Here is an 8,911-nt window from a genome sequence, read left to right as displayed (position 1 = left end):
ATCTAAGAACTATTCGAATGGTCAGTAAAAACTTGAATGCTTCTCAGATCAGCTTTACTTTTCATTTCTTAACAACCCGTAACCATTATTCTTCCTAAAAACCACTATATATCGTGCATTCTTCGTTTTCTGACTTCTACGCTTTTGTTCTATTCAAAAAGTTGGAATAGATTCCCCACGTTGCAAAAGTGACCATATGTTCTTTTTTACGCCGAAATTGTAGCTTCACCTCACATGGCGGAAAAGAAAACGCGGCGAATGTCTGACACTTCGTCATCGAGTAGTAATTTGAATCTTATCTACGTGAAGGCATCGGGTTTCAACATCATCAACGGTGCGACCACCGATATCTGGCCTAGGCTTGACTTAATAAGGAACACCAGACATCCCGGTTTTGCGCCGAGGTCCATCAATTCGATATCCCTAAAAGCTGTCTGGCGTCTTGGTCTACGCCATCGTTCCATCTCTGGCAGGGTCGGCCTTGTTTTTTTTTACCATAGATACTGACCTTATAAACTTTTCAGGCGGGATCATCGTCACCCATACGGATTAAGTGGCTCGCCCACCGCGACCTGTTGAGCCGGATTTTAACCAACAACCAGACGGTCGTGGTATCACTCATAGATTTTGTCGTTATGTACGGAATCGTCCATCCTCATGTAATGGGCCAAACATTTTTCGGATAGATAGGAGAAATTTTCAACGGTCTCAAAGTTGTATTCTCTTATCTCCATTCTTCCCGTTTGACCAGTGCGGTTCAATGTTGTCGGTTGGTTTTTGTTAGTAACGTAGCTACCATATATTTTGTCTTGCCTTCTTTAATATGCAGCCCAAGATCTCGCGCCAATTGTCGCCTGCTCGATCTGGATGACGACAGTTTGTACGTCCCGGTTCATTCTTCCCCTGATGTCCATATCATCAGCATAGGCCAGTAGTTGGGTGGACTTAAAGAGGATCGTAACTCTCGCATTCACCTCAGCATCGCGGATCACTTTCTCCAGGGCCAGGTAAAAGAGGACGTCTTAGACCGTTGTTTATGACGAATGGTCTCGAGAGTGATCCCGCTGCTTTTATCTGGCCTCGTATAGTGGTCAGGGTCAGCCTCTCAAGGCCGTGCACAATTTTAGCCCGGCTATGCTATCATAGGTGGCCGACGAAAAGATTATGCAATTAATGTCCATATTCCAACAGTTTTTTCATCGCTTGCCGCACAGAGAAAATCTGATCTGTTGCTGATTTGCTTAGAGTGAAGCCCCTTTGGTAGGGCCAGTGACGTGCTAGGCGTGTGGGACCTAGCAAGATAGTTGAGAATATCTTATAGATAACACTCGACAATAATAATAATAGCACTCGGCAACGTGATACCTCTATAATTGCTGATATCTTCTTTTTTATGTATGGGATAGATAATGGTTCCTTGCCAGTTGTCAGGCATTGATTCGATGTCCCACACCTTGAACCTGAACGGCTTGGCGGAATTGGTGGCCCCCATATTTAACCAAATAATAATAATAATCGTCGGCGCAACAATCCATATTGGATCAGGACCTTGAAGTGTGTTAGAGCACTTCATTCAAGACCGTAACGGTACACTACAGTACACTGTAGGAGGGAATGTGGTCAGCATTGCGCTCGCCCGAGATTATTACCCCGATTTGACTCAGGTACTCATTCACAGCTGATTCGACTGGTATCCGACGTCAAATCACGATACAAATCCCACTGCCACCAGTGAGATTCGAACCGCGACCTTCCGGATGAAAGCCTTGTGCTCTAACCACTCAGCTATCCGGACACTATTAACTATATTTAACCAAATCGGATGTAATTCCATCGGCTCCTGGCGACTTATTATTTTTAAGCCGATGAATTGCACGGACTGTTTTTTCTAAATTCGGTGGTGACAGTATTTGTCCGTCGTCTTCAGTTGGCGGAACCTCCGACTCGCCGATGTTCTAGTTGTTCAGTAGTACTCAACGCATCGCTCCAATATGCCCATTCTGTCGGAAATCAGATTTCCCTCTTTGTCTCGGCAGGATGAACATCTAGGTGTGTAAGCCTTCAACCTGCTGACTTGTTGGTAAAACTTCCGCGCCTGGTGCGGTTGATCCCTGTACTTTTCGAGCTTACAGACCTGTTGGTTCGCCCAGGCTTCCTTTTTACGTCTCTGAACTCGCTTCTCCGTTCGCCGGAGTTCTTGATAAGTCTCTGCGCGACTTTTGCGGCTGGGGCTAAGTATGTTTGTGGCCGTATTTATGATAACGTTCTTTAGGTGATTGTGGAGATCATTTGTTGATGCTTCATCTCCAGGATCTCTGTTGACTGCGATTATTGCGGCATCCATTTCCCTCTTATAGGTGTTGCGGAGGGCTGTGTTGTGTATGGCTTCAGTGCTAACTCTCACCTGATTATCAGAGAGGATTCTGGGTGGTGTTGTTGTTTGAGCTCGGAGCACCATGCCAACGAGATAGTGATCCGAGTCTATATTGGTACCCCTATATATTCTGACATTTATCAAGGCTGAAAGTGGCAGCGTTCGAGCAACATGTGGTCAATTTGGTTAAAAGTGGTCGCATCTGGAGAGGCCCACGTATGTCTGTGGACCTCTTTCCCCGCAAACCAGGTACTTCCAACAACCATTTTGTGTGACATTGCTAATTGAATGATCCGCAGTCCGTTATCATTTGTTTTTTCGTGTAAGCTATGGGAACCAACATATCGCCTGAATACGGGCTCCTTCTCTACTTGGCTGTTAAAATCCCCAAGTATGATTTTGATATCATATCTGGGACAGTCTTCGAGGGTTCGTTCTATTGCCTCGTAGAAGGTATCTTTCTCCGACTCTGCAGTCTTTTCTCTGTACGGGCGTGAACGTTAATGAGGCTTATATTTCTAAATTTGTCTCGCAAGCGCAGAGCGCATAGCTGTTCGCTTATGTTTTCAAAACCGATAACACGAGGTTTCATTTTTTGGCTGACTAAGAAACCTACTCCGAGCACATGGTTTACTGGATGGCGACTATAATATATCATGTAGTGGTTCCTTTCCAGGAAACCGGTCCCTGTCCAATGCATTTCCTGTAACGCTGTTACATCAGCCCTATATTCATCTCCTGGAGGACCAGGTGGGGCAATTTGTCCGGTTTTTAGGTGCGGGAGGCTCGCTTTCATCCTTCTTCGTCTGCAGCTTTTCGTTAAGAAAAAGCTCCCAGCGGCCACCACGTGGAGGTGGAGATAGGGTTTGGTAGTAAAGCTATTGATTTTGGTTCAGCAAGTTTTCCAGGTTTTATGCTCAATTGTGGGTACCAATCCACATTTCGCCCTGGAGCCTATACTACCTTTTGACTATCTGGCTTAATGTTTGTTAATTGTTACTTTTCAAGTAATAAATCAGTTTTTAATAGGAAAGTGGGAAATTGATGTGTGAATGGACAATCCTTCAATTTACATTACGTTCCGGCGGCAATGTTAAGAAGGTATATAGCACATTCTGACATCTTCACCTGAGAGGCGACAAACCGTACGTTTCTGAAAGATTCACAGGCCGCAAAAATGGATTTGCAAATGAAAAATCTTAACTCACATTGAAATGATTCTCACAATTTAAACCTGATTCCATTGAAACTGGATTCCATCGGATGATGGCCAGCCAAAAAAGCTTTCTGTGGTTTTTTTGTGGAGTTATTTGTACAGCAAAACACGAATCAATATTTCATCGTCATCCTTGGCATTTCACGCGGGAAATTCGTTTTGACAGTTTTAAATTCTTAGTTGAGACATCGCCCAACCTGGCGTGGGCTTTTCAGTCTGTTTGAATTTTGTTGAAATTTAAAATGCTGATAATTTCAAACACACAGTTTTCTTTCAAAAACGGTCTTTGAGAATTTTGTTAGATTGCACCATAGAAGTGATTTCCTTCCTAGTGAAAATAAGGATCGGTTTATTGCATGGAGAAGTATTCGAGGACACCAATTCTTCCTAGTTTTATTAAAAATGTAAAATTAGGAGTACATCTTTATTCCATGATTGAAAAGCAAAACCTATTCAATTATTTTTCTAAAATTTTTACGTCTCAAAATGAACCGGCAAGGCCTAGTTCACACGATTACTCTAACCAGCATTGTTGCACTCTATCTCAGTATGGCCGGTATCGCTCCGCCACATACTTAAGTACCTTTCTAGCAGTAGATAATTTCGACTTAGGGGACGGAGTTCAGTATATATTTCGCGTCTGAATTTTATTTTTTCATTCACTAGATACTCATAATTGATATTGAGTGAGCTTCCAATTTGAAAGAAGAAACTGCGTGGATTGATGCTACTATCAAAAGTGTCCGCATTTAAGGGTAATCCGTGTTGAAATCTGAGAGCTGACGTATTTGCGTTATTGCCCTTGGTCTCCGAAACCTACAAGCTCGGGAATCCCGCGGTCATCTGCATGTTGGCTAATATGCGGATACAAATCTGTTTATTCTTTCAAGTTGGTAGCCTCGAACCCCAGTGTACGTACTTGGGATTGTAGTCTCCGGCAGTTAGAAATTTATTGCCAAATCTTTTGACGAAATCCAAAAATTCGCGTGAATTGGTGCTGGATATTCATGGGCAATACATCGCAGATGTGGCTAGCATTTCTTCCTAGGCAGACTGATATAGCCCCTAGGTCTTTTTAACTATATTATTCTGGGGCAGGGTATTTAATGGGATGATTGATCCGGTAACTCCATGCGCTTTGCCATGTGTCAGCGTGCGTAGCACTGTAGAAGTCCTATTCTGATATTTTACATGTTTTTCGGCGTCAATTTGTCCGAGCAAAACAAATACACCAGCACTGCAAAAACGAAGAAACTCTCAAGAGCACTTCGGAAAAGGCACCTTAACATTTGCGCTTGACAAGAAATTTGTTGGTGCGGTGCTAAAAACAACGACATAGAACGCGGTAAAAATGACTAGAAACTTTTCTATTTTGGTAGGTGGCAGTTCACTTCTTTACCGTATACATAACCCACACAGGTCGACCTGATGACGAGAAGGGTACCATCTGGTAAGTTTTCGATGCAAAACCTGTAACGTGCCCGCTGATGTTTATGTCATCATTGCAGCCATGTGGGTGAAAAGGCAGACAACAAGTGCCATTGGGAGAAGGGTTTGGAGTGCTCAATGGGGGTGGCGGGCGTATATTCGATTTGGTGGACACCCATAAACTTATACTTGTAAATAAATGGCTCATCAATTGACTCATCTTCCTACATTTGATAGTAGGAAAAGTAAATCGCCAATCGACTATATCCTCATCAGACGCCGACATTCTATCCCAATCATCGACTGCAAAGCCGTTCCTAATGAGACCATCCCACCTTAACTTCGACCTCAACGAGCCGCGAGATGGCAAGAATATTTCCAGCAGATTTGAACGGAAGAATTTGTGCATCCTCCACCACCACAACTACATATTGCCCACGTTTGAAGCTTCTGCTATCTGTCAGCGCCACTGAAATCGAAAAAGCAATATAACGATTGAAATTAGGGAAAGCAGCAGAACTTGATGACATCGCATCTGAGCACTGGAAACGAAGATGTGGGACCCAACGCTGTGGCTCAGTGAGTTCTTCAATCGGGTTACTGAAGAGAGTAGAATACCCACTGACTTTCTAGAAAGCGCCACAAATCTAGTGTGGAAGAAAAAGGTAGTCTAGCAGAATGTTCCCATTACCGTTTAATCCTCTTGTTGTCGTATGCCATGAAGATTTTTGAACGCATTCTTCACAACCGAATTCGCGATATCGTTCAAATAACCGTGAATTGAACCCGGTTTGCCAAGAACTGCGAAACTACTGACGCAATCCACGTTCCTCGGAGACTCATGGAGAAACACCGTAATAGGATTCGTCCTTTTTACTTTGCATTTTTGGATCTAGAGAAGGCGTTTGTTATACTCTGCGCCAACACCTAGTACCAGAAGAACTGGTGCGATGAGTTAAATTGTTCTTCCACGATCCAAAAAGTAAAGCCCAAAGTGTGGCGGGTGTGTCGAAACCGGTTCGCATCTCTATCAGTCTTTACAAAGGAAGTGCCCTATACGTGGCTTTATGTAGATGATACTTGCGGTCTCAGATTAAAGCTTAATAAAACTGAAAGTGACCGATCCCTATGAAACAGGCACTATCACCATCAGTGGCAATGCTATCAGCCAATGGAGAACTGCATTACGAAATTGTTTCATGCATTAGTGCAACGTGGACAACGAGGCGTTCCCCAACTGGCTTTCTTTTTGTGATCGACGTATTAACGAACGAGGATAACCGTGATCATCATGCAACTGCACCGATCGTCGAAAAATTGCGAGAAAGATGTCTTCGATGGTAAGGTCACGTAATTCGCGCTAATGAGAATTCGCTTGCCAAGATCAGTGTGAACATCGTATTCTATGGTAAGCGGCCAAAATGCCGGCCGAAACAATGGTGGTTTAATACGCTGAATGCAGATCTTAAAGCCCGACTGCATCCAGATCAGGCCTTTTGATAGAACAGAATAGCGCAGCCGATCACGACGGGCCAACCCCGCTAGTGAACGGGGTTAATGCTCAAGAAAAAAAAGAAGAAGTACATAAAAATATCCTTACGAAAGAAATACCCAAACCTGATATCTGAAGCACCGAAATTCCGGTTTTTGAAATATTCAGTGGTGTACCACGGTGCGTCGTACTGTATCCAAGAGTGGTTTGATTTACTTTGGAGTTTAGCTAAAATATTGTCTAAAATCGTTCATTGGTAACTCGAATTCTAATGCAATTTTATGCAAATCATTTGTCATAGGTTCAACCGATCGTTGTGGGCCCGAAAGTATGAGTTACAAACAACCTAACGTTATTAAATTAATCACTTTATATCTAAACTTTGAAGCTAAATAAACGTTCACTATCGAAACTTAGAACTGCTAATTAAGCTGTATTGAACTTACCGACGCAGGGAACTATTACCGGAGCAGTTATATCAAATACAAATACAGTCATATCAATACAGTATTATCACAAGGTTGGTTACGGTGGCGTGGTGGTCAAAACTGTACTTCAGACCCCAGAACTTCGAAATATAGTCACCAGTGGGTGTTGAATTTGCCTATTGCTCGATTTTCATGCTCCTCGATAAAAGATTGACGTGGTTTCTGTGTACCTATAATGTGTATCTACAATGGGGAAGACCTTTTATTGCATTTGATCAACCCTTTTAGTAGAGATCACCACCATCGATCAAGAACATGACTCAAATAACAGAAAAAATTACCACTAACCCCAAGGAAGGAAAACTTGAAACTATAAAACCAATTAGTAATGTAGCGAAAACACCTCAGGAAGTGGAAAATGAGAGAATGCGTGAAAAGCTCAACAAACTGGAAAAACTTACATTGCAATTTAGTTCGCAAATTAAAGGACTACAGAAGGAAAACGAAATCCTCAAGAAAACAATTCAGGCTAGTTCGCTCCCAGCGAAGTGCCGCAGCCCTAGTGTAAGTGGAGCAAAAGGATATTACACAAGAAGAATTTGCCCGAGAAACTGACTGGATTTTGCAAACAAAAACAGCGTCTCAGAAAAAAAAGCAGGCTCGGCACTGGAAATCATTAGATAAAGTCCCGAGAAAAGCGATAAAGCGAAAAATCTAACGAAACTGAAAGTGAGACTTCCTTCGCCGATTAATATTAGCGTCCCAGAAAGTTAAAAGCCTCCTATCGGCAGTTATGATAAAGGAGTGCTCAATAATTGCTCTACATAACAATGTTAGGAAAGTACATACTGTAAACGCAGCTGACTATAGGGCCCTCTCCAAAACGCTGAACACGGAAAAATCCAATGGTACACGTATGAAGACAAAAACAACAGGCCTCTTAAGGTTATCGCTAGGGGACTCGACCCAACGTGCCAAAAAGACCACATGGTAGAAGACCTAACGGAAAAGGGTTTTAAGATCCTAGACGCTGCGAACATATTGAAAAAAAATGGCAATGGAAAGGGAAAAACAATAATTAGTAAGCAAGGGCTTCCACTTTTCATGCTTACATTCGACAATAGTGAAAACCCAAACAAAATTCACACCTTAAGAGTTTCCTTAATATGAAGGTCAAATAGCAACACTAAGGAAAGTCAACGACCAAACAACCCAATGCAAAAGATTTCAAGGTTTCAACCACACAGAAAATCCAAGCTGCGTGAAATATACTGGCAACCACGAATCATCCAAATGTCCAAAAAATAGAGTTTCGCCGGCAAAATGTGAAAATTGTAAGGGCCAATACCCAACCAATTACAAAGGCTGCGAAGTAGAGAAAGAACTACTGAAGCTAAGACGTAAAGGGTCGCTTTCGCCAAAGTTCCGCTGCACCCGAAATGGAATGCAAATGGACTGCAACAACACCTACAAGAGTTGGAAGTCTTTCTTAATACTGAAAAGATAGACATATGGGTGGACGTGGGTTCTGTTCACACCATGCAACACATCCCAGTCAGCAAACCAGAGAGGGAATTACAATCTTCGTTAAAGAGGATATCAGCCACCACGAAGAATAGAAAATTGAAGACGAAAACATGCAGCTTGCAGACTATTCGTTGACTATTCGAATATCTCCTCAATATGCTGTGCGCCCCGATCAAATGTTATAAAAGAAGATTTCGTTCGACTCTTCCAGTTCCAGAATTTTAGGAGATGACTTTAACGCTCCTCATTTTGAGGGGTGGCTTTAACAGAAAAATGGATCCCCGAGGTTTAGGTTAACAACGTCCAGAGCATTATTTGCAGCAGCAAAAGCACAAAAGTGTAATTTCCAGCGATAAGCCTAAGTACTGGCCGAACTGTCGGAACAAAAACACCCGACGTCATTAATTTCTTCGTAACTGAGGGGATTTCAGATGAATACATCCATG

Source organism: Hermetia illucens, chromosome 5 (genome assembly GCF_905115235.1).
Source record: "Hermetia illucens chromosome 5, iHerIll2.2.curated.20191125, whole genome shotgun sequence".
Lineage (NCBI taxonomy): Eukaryota > Metazoa > Arthropoda > Insecta > Diptera > Stratiomyidae > Hermetia > Hermetia illucens.
This window is presented reverse-complemented; position numbering follows the sequence as displayed.